Source organism: Phacochoerus africanus, chromosome 15, assembly GCF_016906955.1.
Source record: "Phacochoerus africanus isolate WHEZ1 chromosome 15, ROS_Pafr_v1, whole genome shotgun sequence".
NCBI lineage: Eukaryota > Metazoa > Chordata > Mammalia > Artiodactyla > Suidae > Phacochoerus > Phacochoerus africanus.
The window spans coordinates 72,597,828-72,609,730 of NC_062558.1; the positions used below are offsets into that span (position 1 = coordinate 72,597,828).

Below are 11,903 nucleotides of genomic sequence, written 5' to 3' on the forward strand. Positions count from 1 at the left end.
TTAATTTAAAACTTAAGATCGAAGCAAATTGAAACATTTTTCCATGAAATACAACTTTATTTTGATATTACTGCATTTTACTTTAACCATTGAATAATTAACCACGAATGGAAACTCATTAAAATATATGCTGAATTTCATAGACTTTATATAATAAAGTAAAATATTTCGGATAATTTTTATATTAATTTCATGTTGAAATAATATGTTGATATGGTGGCTTAAATAGAAATACATTAAAATTTATTTCACCTACTTCTTTTTATTAAAAAAAAAAACCTAGAAACTTTTATTTTTTAGCCCACATTGTATTTCCATTGGAAAGTCCTTCCTTAGAAATATATGAAAATTTGGGAGTGCTACATTCTGGAAGCCAATCCCAATTCCGAGATTAATCCACTAAGGGTATAAGATGAAAGATTAGGTTCTGAAAACATTTGTTACCTAACCACCATGAGAATATGACCTCCATGAGAGCTGGTACCTATTCTGTCATGCGTGGAGCATGATTTGTTGAAGGTGTGCTCTGAGGCAGAACCAGTAGGAAAGGGGAACATAGGATAATAGAAGAGGTTTTAAGTTCAGAATCCATTGAATTTAGAGGCTGCATTTCAGTCTTTTTTTTTTTTTTTTTTTTTTTTTTGAGTGCCGCACCTGTGGCATATGGAAGTTCTAGGGCTAGGGATTGAATCCGAGCTACAGCTGCCAGCCTAAGCCACAGCCATTGGGTCCGCAATGCAGGACCCAAGCCACATCTGTGACCTACACCACAGCTCATGGCAACGCTGGATCCTTAACCCACTGAGTAGGGCTGGAAGTCTAACCTGCATCCTCACAGAAAATAGCCAATTCGTATCCACTGAGCCATAAGGGGAACTCCTGAATTTGAGGCTTGAACTAGGAGACTTCTGAGAAGACTCATGGGTCATTAGGTGGGTTTTGGAGTTAAAGCAGGCTTGGGAAAGTAGTTCATTAACTTGCAGGCATAGTTGAGGTTTTTTTGTTTTGTTTTGTTTTCTTTTTTTTTTTGTCTTTTGTCTTCTGTCTTATTTAGGGCTGCACCTGAGGCATAAGGAGGTTCCCAGGATAGGGGTCGAATCGAAGCTGTAGCCGCCAGCCTACGCCAGAGCCACAGCAACACCAGATCCAAGCTGCATCTGTGACTTACACCACAGCTCACTGGCAATGCTGGTTCTTCAACCCACTGAGCGAGGCCAGGGATGGAACCTACAACCTCATGGTTCCTAGTCAGATTCATTTCTGCTCTGCCACAACGGGAACTCCAGTTGGTTTTTTTTGGGGGGGGGGGTGTCTTTTTGCCATTTTCTTAGGCCGCTGCAATGGCATATGGAGATTCCCAGGCTAGGGGTCCAATCGGAGCTGTATCCAACAGACGACACCAGAGCCACAGCAACGCAGGATCCGAGCCATGTCTGCAACCTACACCACAGCTCACGGGAATGCCAGATCCTTAACTCACTGAGCAAGGGCAGGGATCGAACCCGCAACCTCATGGTTCCTAGTCGGATTTGTTAACCACTGCGCCACGACGGGAACTCCTCCAGTAGCTGAGTTTTAATTGCCTGATGAAGATGTCTGGTTGAAGGATGACTGAATTTGAAGCTCAGGAGAGATACCTTGTCCTGATGAGAGAATCGGCGACAAAAAACGGTAGAATGAAGGGCAAGTACATGGATAATCGGGGAGATTGGAGAGGAGGCAAAGGGAAACAGTATCTTTTATAAGTAGGCAGAGAAGCCAGCCAGGGAGACTGAAATGATGGGCAAATAATTGAAGAATCTTTAGTGAGCAATAGCATCAAAAGATAGTCTGCAAGTCCATTGAGTTTGGCATTGGACTACATTGGTGAATCTTTGGCAGTTTCCATGAGGTGGTGTGAGTAGAAGCTTAATTACAAAGGGTGGAAGAGTGTATGATAGACTTCTTTATAAGGAGGAGAGAGAAATAGGGTGAGAGCTAAATACTTCTCGGTTTTTTCCCCCCTTAAGACAGGAAAAACTTAAGTTAGTTGTGGCCTGAGGGAAGGAGGTAGAAGGGAAAGATTTACAGATCTTTGGCTTCAGAATGCTCTCTGATTTTTCTGTTAGGAATGTGTAAATACCTCTGTGCATATCATCACCAGCTAAGTGCTGAATAAATACCCAGTATTCCTGGAGATTGTGTTCTTATTCTTAGAAAGACTAAACTAAAATAGACATTTTCACTTCAAGGGAAAACAGTAGAGGAAGGGTGTGGACACCCAATGCCACAAGAGGAATGTGGAAAGAAGGAAAAGCTGAAACCTTTATTGGTAACTTGTGGGATCCTGAATTAACTAGTTATCTGATGGCCTCCTGGAGGGAGTTAGGTGAGGCAAGGTCCTTGAATATTATCTTGGATCTAGTGGGAGCCTTCCAGGTAGGGCGACTTGATAGGAGCCAATCCCTAGTGGAAAACAGAATAACAAAATCTCTTGAAATCTTGAGGAACTTTTTTTTTTTTTTTTTTGCTTTTTAGTGCCATACCCATGGCAAGGAGGTTCCCAGGCTAGGGGTCGAATCAGAGCTACAGCTGCCAACCTGCACCACAGCCATATCCACGGAGGAGCCAGACTGTGTCTGCAACCTACACCACAGCTCACAGCAACGCTGGATCCTTAACCCACTGAGCGAGGCCAGGAATGGAACTTGCAACCTTATGGTTCCTAGTTGGATTCTTTCCCTCTGTGCCACGTCAGGAACTCCTTGAGGAACATTTTAGTGCCATTAAAAAAAAACAAAACAAAAAAGAAGTTCTGTGGTGCAGTGAGTTAAGGATCTGGAGTTGCCACTGTAGCTGCTTGGATCACTGCTGTGACACAGGTGCAACAGCTGGCTCAGGAACTTCCATATGCTGTTGGTAAGGCCAAAAAAAAAAAAAGAGAGAGAGGTATTTGGAGCCTACCTTCTGTCATGAACCTTGACCTGACCTGATAAGTGCATATAAACCACATTTATAAAACTAGTGAAATTGAATTAAATATTCTGTAATTTGTATGTACTTTAAAAAAATTAATATGGCAATTGATATTGGAGGATTATTTAATACCAAGAAGCTGTCACTGAATCCTAGTCTCTTAATTATATGAAAGTGAAAATTTTGAGGAAGAAGTTATGCAAGAAGGTAAAACATATCAGGGTTATCAGAAATAAGGAGGGTTGTATAACAGACCAAGGAACTTTTTGGGGGGATATTAGACAGTGAGCTTTTACCACATCTTAATTAGATTCTAAATTGGGTTCTATTTCACCCACTTTCCTTAATAAATTTGTGTGAATCCAATGTGCATATACCGAATTTGGATATTAAGTTATATTTTGGTTTTAAAAATTTTTTATTTTATTTTATTTTATTTCATTTCATTTCATTTCATTGCTTTTTATGGCTGCAGCTGTGGCATATGGAAGTTCTCAGTCTAGGGGTCTGCTGCTGCCAGCCTCTGCCACAGCAACACAGGATATGAACCACATCTATGACCTAAGCCACAGCTCATAGCAACGCCGGATTCTTAACCCACTGAGCAAGGCTAGTGATGGAACCCACATCCTCATGGATACTAATCAGGTTCTTAACCCACTGAGCCACAACAGGAACTCCCAATTAAGTTATAATATCTTGAATAGCAGTGCTGCACTGCTACAATTCACAAACAGATGAATAAAAGTAGGCCAGTTAGTTTAGAAATATAATTCCCACAATCTAACAAAAGAAGCTACCATAGGAATTCTGTGTTATTCTAAGCATCTATTGCAATCTTAGTTCAGTAAATATTAGTAACTAAAGGAATTTGCTATAAATGTTTTTTTTTTTTTTTCTCTCTAGGGCTGAAGCCATGGCATAGGGAGGTTCCCAGGCTAGGGGTCAAATCGGAGCTGTAGCTGCTGGCCTAGCCAGAGGCACAGCAACACAGGATCCGAGCAGTGTCTGTGACCTACACCACAGCTCATGGCAATGCTGGATCTTTAACCCACTGAGCGTGGCAAGGGATCGAACCCGCAATCTCATGGGTCCTAGTCGGATTCATTAACCACTGTGCCACAACAGGAACTCCGGAATTTGCTATAAATGTTAACACTCTAGGACTTAAGAGAGATTTTTGGTTTGGATTTTGGCTCAGAATATTTATCTAACTTTGGCTATTGAGTGAACCTTCTCAGAAACTTCCTTATTAGAAGACTGGAGATGTGACTAATCTTATCTCAACAGAAAAAGTAAATGAGATAGTGCCCATAAAGTGCTCATAATGATGCCTGGCAAGTTGTAAATGCTCAATACATACATAATAGCTGTTAATAAATATTCTGTTCTTTTTTTTTGCATCAAAAGTCTCTTCATTTGATATTCTGTTTTAATTGTGGATTTGAGACTGGAATTACTGTTTTTTTGCTACATATTGAAGGACATGTAGGAAGGGAAGAACTACCTAGCATGTGTTTTTTCCCCTTAAATAGTTCATTTCTGCACCTATAAAAGTCCAATGCAGTATGTACATAAGTAGTTTGATTTAATCCCCACAACAAACCTGTTCCATAAGTGCTACTACTAGTCTTGATTTATCTTAAGGAAACTGAGGCTCAAAGAGTCTCCCTAGAGCAAGAACTCACTCTGGCCCATGTGGCTGATAAGCAGTGGAACTTGGACAGTTGCTGGTTTGACACTATTAAAAATACATGAGGACAGGGGAGCACTAGATTGTAGGTTTAAGCCCTGGCTGACAAAGTGGGTTAAGGATCTGGCATTGCCGTAGCTGCAGTTTAGGTCGAGACTATGACTCTGATCTGATCCCTGTTCTGGGAATTCCATATGCCATGGGGCAGCCAAAGAGAAAAAATATATATATTTATAAATATATATATATGTAGCAGGAGTTCCCTGGTGTTGCAGCAGGTTAAGGATCTGGCATTGTCACTGCAGTGGCTTGGGTTGCAGCTATGTTGTAGGTTCGATCCTTGGCCCAGGAACTTCCATATGCCTCATGCATGGCCAAAAAATTAGAATTAAAAAAAATAAGGGGGGAGTTCCCGTCATGGTGCAGTGGTTAAGGAATCCGACTAGGAACCATGAGGTTGCGGGTTCGGTCCCTGCCCTTGCTCAGTGGGTTAACGATCCGGCGTTGCCGTGAGCTGTGGTGTAGGTTGCAGACTCGGCTCGGATCCCGAGTTGCTATGGCTCTGGCGTAGGCCGGTGGCTACAGCTCTGATTCGACCCCTAGCCTGGGAACCTCCATATGCCGCCGGAGCGGCCCAGGAAATAGCAACAACAACAACAACAAAAAGACAAAAGACAAAAAAAAAGGGGGGGGGGGGGTTCCTGTCGTGGCTCAGTGGTAACGAACCCGTCTGGTATCCACGAGGACTTGGGTTCGATCCTAGCCCCGCTCAGGGGGTTAAGGATCCAGGATTGCCATGGGAGTTCCGGTCGTGGCGCAGTGGTTAACAAATCCGACTAGAACCCGTGAGGTTTCGGATTTGATCCCTGGCCTTGCTCAGTGGGTTAAGGATCCAGCATTGCCTTGAGCTGTGGTGTAGGTTGCAGACGCGGCTCGGATCCCGAGTTGCTGTGGCTCTGGTGTAGGCCGGTGGCTACAGCTCCGATTCAACCCCTAGCCAGGGAACCTTCACATGCTGTGGGATCAGCCCAAGAAATGCAAAAAAGACCAAAAAAAAAAAAAAAAGGTGTAAAGAATATTAAGTATACTGAACACCAGAGGTGGTTCTTAACTTGAAACATGGATAGATATGTTTACTCATGAAAAATCTGAAGTACAAAATGGCATTGGGTTTCAATTTAGAATCCTTTAAGGAATGGGCTCCGGGGGACACACGCAGAGCCAAGAGATGGAGACTGAGAGACCCCAGGGGAGACTTCGATTTTAGTTTCTTTTTTTCTTTCTTTTTTTGTCTTTTTAGGGTAGCACCTGCAGTACCTAGAAGTTCCCAGGTTAGGGGTTGAATCAGAGCTGTAGCCCCTGGCCTACACCACAGCCACGGCAATGCCAGATCTGAGCCTTATCCCAATTTTAGTTTCAATTGAGTGTTTCCTTGGGGGTCTATAAAGGATTAGGTTAGGTCTCTAACTTTTAAGGAATGGATTGAATTTGGGCTATAGCGACTCCTTATAACCTTTCAGCATAACCACGTGAGATTAGAATGAGGAAGGGATTTTTTGATGGGTCGATAATTTGAAGCTATCATTTATCTAATGGGGTCTGACAGGTTTTTTTGTCTCTTGTGGTTGTTACATGAACTCCACCCATTTATTGTAGGCTAGCCACGCTACAATCGGTGGAGCTTCCACTGGTCTTTCCGTTGTTTCAGTCAGACTTTACAGCAATGACAGAAGTACTGCTATAGGTCCAGGCATCACCCTCGGCCTTTCCAGGAATTACAGCGCCAGAACCCCAAAGCTCATCTCTTCATCTTGCAAGTGTCCTTGGCATGCTGGCTGACTTCAACTTTCTTCACCATTTTCTTGGGGGTTGGAGGGGCGGGTGTGGGGAACGAGCACTGTTAGGTCTTGGTATTTACTGACAGTTGGACCTTCTTGGTGCTCTTAGCATTGTCCCCGCAAAGTAGGTTCCTACCCAGACTCTGTGTGTGTGTGTGTGTGTGTGTGTGTGTGTGTGTGTGTGTGTGTGTGTGTGTGTGTGTTGTCTTTTTGACTGCCTTCAGAGGAAGAGGTCTAGGACAAGGTCATCTGTGAATTGAGAGGTTTAGTTCTTGACAGTTTTGTGGACTTTTGGAACTAATCTGCAATTGACTTGGTTTTTGATAAAATAGAAGCTGTCCCTCCCTTTAGTAACTCTGCTCCTTTGCCCCACCCCAACGTTAAAAGATTGACTTTGGGATGTGACCCTGTGGCCAAATGAGGGTGGAGTTTTTGTTTGGGGATATGAATAAAACATCAGAAACATCTTCTGGATCTGGCGACTGGATCTGCTGGAGAGAAGTGAGAAACATCTGAACTTTCTGCCATGGCTCCTATTCGGCTCCAGCATGGAAACGCCATAAGGCCTTACAGCACCAAGGTAGGGCAGACCCAGCTTCTGAGACAGCCCCCCTCTCCAGGCTGACCTAGCCCTGCCTTCCTGTGGCCTTTGAATCCCTTACTGGGTGCTGTACTCCGTGAGCTTTGCTCCTGAGAAACAGCTCAGAAGTAAAGTTCACAGAATATTAGGGCTACAAAACTTGGTAGGGCAGATTTTTCCTTTTGATACCTACAAAAGCCAAATCGGGAACTCAATGGCTGGAATTCTGGAGTAGATAATCTCACTGCTCAAGGAAAATGAGGTACCTGTCTTGCCACAGGTACTTCAAGGAGGATATTTTGGTGTAGGTCTGTTAAATGTTTATTTTAGAATCTCCTAGGTCTTTGAGGAGCTGCTTCAGCTTTCCTTTTGAGTCATTGGGTTTTGTTAGCAGGCAGTTGTGGTGAGCATTGCATGGTGGTAGGGCTACAGAGCAGGGCTGATGTCCATGCTTCTTTTTAGGGGATGTGGGAGGGAAAATACAATATCAAGCAGAATTGTGTCATCTTAAAGTTAACATTAATGAAGTTTCCCGGTGGTTCTCCCTCAAAATTTACTCTAAGCACATGTTTTCAGGAAGATTTTATTATTATTATTATTATTTTTTTTGTCTTTTGTTGTTGTTGCTATTTCTTGGGCCGCTCCCTCGGCATATGGAGGTTCCCAGGCTAGGGGTCGAATCGGAGCTGTAGCCACCGGCCTACGCCAGAGCCACAGCAACGCTGGATCCGAGCCTCGTCTGCAACCTACACCACAGCTCACGGCAACGCCGGATCGTTAACCCACTGAGCAAGGGCAGGGACCGAACCCGCAACCTCATGGTTCCTAGTCGGATTCGTTAACCACTGCGCCACGACGGGAACTCCTTTAGGAAGATTTTAAAGGTGTCATTTCTGATTAGGCTTAAATACATTGTGGGATGCTCATCATGTTCTACATGTTTTCGAAATGCTTTTTCTGCAAAAGAAGTGAAAATTGGTGCTTGGTGGGGAGTGGAAGGTGGAAAAATCTTAGATATTACAATGGGGTCGTAGTACATAAACAGACACATGCCATATTTGGGTATTAAGATTTCACACGGAGGAATATGAAGGAAAAGATTTTGCAGTAAGGGGTGAAAAAAAAATGAAAAGAAGATTGAGAAATACTAACCTACCTGTGTAGTAAAGATCACAGTCTTGTTGGATCACATCTCTGAACATGCTTTGAAAGTCTTTACTTTTTTTTTTTTAAGGGCTGCCCCTGCAGCATGTGGAAGTTCTCGGGCTAGGGGTTGAATCAAAGCTGCAGCTGCAGCTGCCAGCCACAGCCACAGCAACTTGGGATCCGAGCCGCATCTATAACCTACACCACAGCTCTCGGCAATGCCAGATCCCTGACCCACGGAGCGAGGCCGGGGATCTAACCCAAGACCTCATGGATACTAGTTGGGTTCTTAACCCGCTGAGTCACAATGGGAGCTCCCCAAAAGTCTTCACTTTTTTATGTGCTCTGGGTACTTGTTTCTTGATAGAGGAAATGCAGCATGTATGGAATGTAAGCGTGTGTTGGGGACAGGGTTCAATCAGATTCTGTCCAAAGGGCAGGGCTGTTTCAGAATAAAACACCTAATTGCTCGATGCCATTTGAGCTCCTTCTAGAGTGGGTCTCAGAGTATCATAATGATAGGAATGTGGAAAAATGAGAAAGTGGAGGAGGCTTGGGAACTATTGGAACTAGATCTAATCTGGGGAGTTCAACATTCCTGTTAGTTCAGAGTGCCAGCAACCTATAATCTTGGACTGGGTATAGTGTGGAAGACAGAGAACTAGGGGACTTTGAATCTGTCTTTTAAATTGTACCTTTGGGCCCTTTTGGAGCAGCAGAAGACAGGAGTGGGAGGGGGGCAGGGCTAGAGGAGGAGAAGAGACCCCAATACCTATGGTGTTCCCAAAGTGTAGATGAAACTTGAAGGGATAAAAGAGCCACTATATTTTGCTTTTTATGGTTGCACTCGTGGCATAGGGAGGATCCCAGGCTAGGAGTCCAACTGAAGCTCCAGCTGCCAGCCTACCACACAGCCACAGCAATGCAGGATCCAAGACGGATCTATACCTACACCACAGCTCACGGCAACGCTGGATCATTAACCCACAGAGCAAGGCCAGGGATGGAACCCACAACCTCACGGTTCCTAGTCGGATTCGTTTCCACTGGGCCACAGCAGGAACTCCCCGATATTCTTGAAAAACTTCACTTCCTTCAGAGAGTTGGCTTTTCTTCAGAGATAGAAGTTAAATAATTTGAGACTCAAGGTGTGATGGTCAGGAAACAGTATACTGAGCAGATTAAATGCCAATAAAATCTTCATTTAAAAAATTTCATAACGTCAGTGTGGTAGTTTGGATTAGCTCTCAGTACGCCTTCTAGCTCTTTCCAGCTTTCTTCCCAATTCTTGCTCAGGTGGTTACATTCACAGTGTACAATCCACCGTGGTGGGTGTATGTATACCACAAAAACTGGCCAAGCCTACAAAACAGGGCTTCCTTCCCATGACTTCCCAAGCTGACTGTTAAACATTTACCACAATACCACTGACAACAGTTTTTATAAGACAAATGTTGACAGTTGTATGTAGCTTTTCTGAAATGTCTTAAACAAATACTAGCATATACATATGTACTCTGCACTCTTCCTTGTGCTCTTAATTTGTTTATAATTTGATAATGCCTAAACTATTTTGGATTTAGGTTTTTTAACTTACTCTACTCTAGAATTCTTTCCATAGAGTGCTTTGTCTATTTTAGCTTAGTTTTAAAGGAATTAAAAAGTCAAAACAACAACAAAAAAAGTCAAAACAATATTTTATCAGTCTGGGTCTAAACATTTCCTAAACCCTTTCTGTTTTCTCACTGGTAGATATTGCTCCTAAATTCTTGCTATTCACCACCTGTATGACTCTCTTTTGTCTTCTTCCAGAGTATCTTCGTGTAAATGTCAGTGTGGTTATGTATTAATATACATGAATGTATGAAATATGAGTATATTTAATATGTTATTTATTTATTTATAATTTATTTTTACACAAAAAGAAATATCCCATTATGGAGGTTCTTTTTTTTCCCTTTTTTTCCCCCCAAATGACCACACCTGAGGCATAAGGAATTTCCAAGGCCAGGGACTGAATCCAAGCCTCAGCTTCAACCTGTGGCACAACTACAGCAACACCGGATCCTTTAACCCACTGCACTGGGTCAGGGATCCAACCTGCACCTCCAAAGCCACCCCAGGTGCTGCAGCCAAATACTTAACCCACTGAGCAAGGCCAGGGATCCAAGCTGCATCCTCATGGCTACTAGTGGCTTTTGTTACTGATGAGCCACCACGGGATCTACCTGTTTCTCTTTTGTTATATTTATTCATTTGTTTTATTTTTTTTAGTTTCCACATATAAGGGATAACACAATATTTGTTTTTCTCTGACTTTTTTTTTCACTAAGTATAATATTCTCCGAGTCCATCCATGTTGTTGAAAATGATAAAATTTCGGAGTTCCTGTCGTGGCGCAGTGGTTAACGAATCCGACTAGGAACCATGAGGTTGCGGGTTCGGTCCCTGCCCTTGCTCAGTGGGTTAACGATCCGGCGTTGCCGTGAGCTGTGGTGTAGGTCGCAGACGCGGCTCGGATCCCGAGTTGCTGTGGCTCTGGCGTAGGCCAGTGGCTACAGCTCCGATTGGACCCCTAGCCTGGGAACCTCCATATGCCACGGGAGCGGCCCAAAGAAATAGCAAAAAGACAAAAAACAAAACAAAAAAAGAAAATGATAAAATTTCATTTTTTATGGCTGAGTACCTTCCTTTGTATATAATATGCCATATCTCCTTTTCCATTCACTGCTTGATGGATACTTGGGTTGTTTCCGTGTCTTGGCTATTTAAATAATGCTATAAGCATTGAGTTGCATGTGTCTTTTTGAATTAGTGTTCTCATTTTCTTCAGATGTATACCTAACAGTGGAATTGCTAGAACTGGTAGTTCTATTTTTAGTTTTTTGAGGAATCTCCAAACTATTTTCCACAGTGGCTTTATCAATTTGTGTTCCCACCAGCGGTGTAGGAGGCATCCCTTTTCTCCCCATTCTCACCAACATGTTATTTGTGGTCTTCTTAATGACAAGCCATCTCGGACAGGTGTGAAGTGATCTCATATTGGTTTTGATTTGCATTTCTCTGATGACTGATGTTGAGCATCCTTTCTTGTGCCTCTTAGCCGTCTGCCTGCCTTTTTTGGAAAAATGTCTATTCACATCTTTGCCCCATTTTAAAATTGAATTTTGTTGTCTTTTTAGGGCCATACCCGTGGCATATGGAGGTTCCCAGGCTAGGGGTCTAATTGGAGCTACAGCTGCCGGCCTACACAACAGCCACAACAAGGGATCCGGGCTGCATCTGCGACCTTCACCACAGCTCATGGCAACGCCGGATCCTTAACCTCATGGTTCCTAGTCAGATTTGTTCCCACTGAGCCACAATGGGAACTTCCTTAAAATTGTAAATTTTTTTTTTTTTTGGTCTTTTTGCCTTTTCTAGGGCCGCTCCCGCGGCATATGGAGGTTCCCAGGCTAGGGGTCCAATCGGACCTGTAGCCACTGGCCTACACCAGAGCCACAGCAACACAGGATCCGAGCTGCATCTGGGATCTACACCACAGCTCATGGCAGCACCGGATCCTTAACCACCGAGCAAGGGCAGGGACTGAACCCGCAACCTCATGGTTCCTAGTCGGATTCGTTAACCACTGCGCCACGACGGGAACTCCAAAATTGTATTTTTTAAAAAATATTTTTCTTATAGTTGA

At 43.3% G+C, this 11,903-nt stretch overlaps 1 protein-coding gene across 2 annotated transcripts in view; it reads left to right on the forward strand.

The window, feature by feature from the left end:
* TET1 (tet methylcytosine dioxygenase 1) overlaps positions 1 to 11,903 on the forward strand; it is a 151,535-nt gene that overhangs the window by 76,998 nt on the left and 62,634 nt on the right. The window lies entirely within an intron of this gene.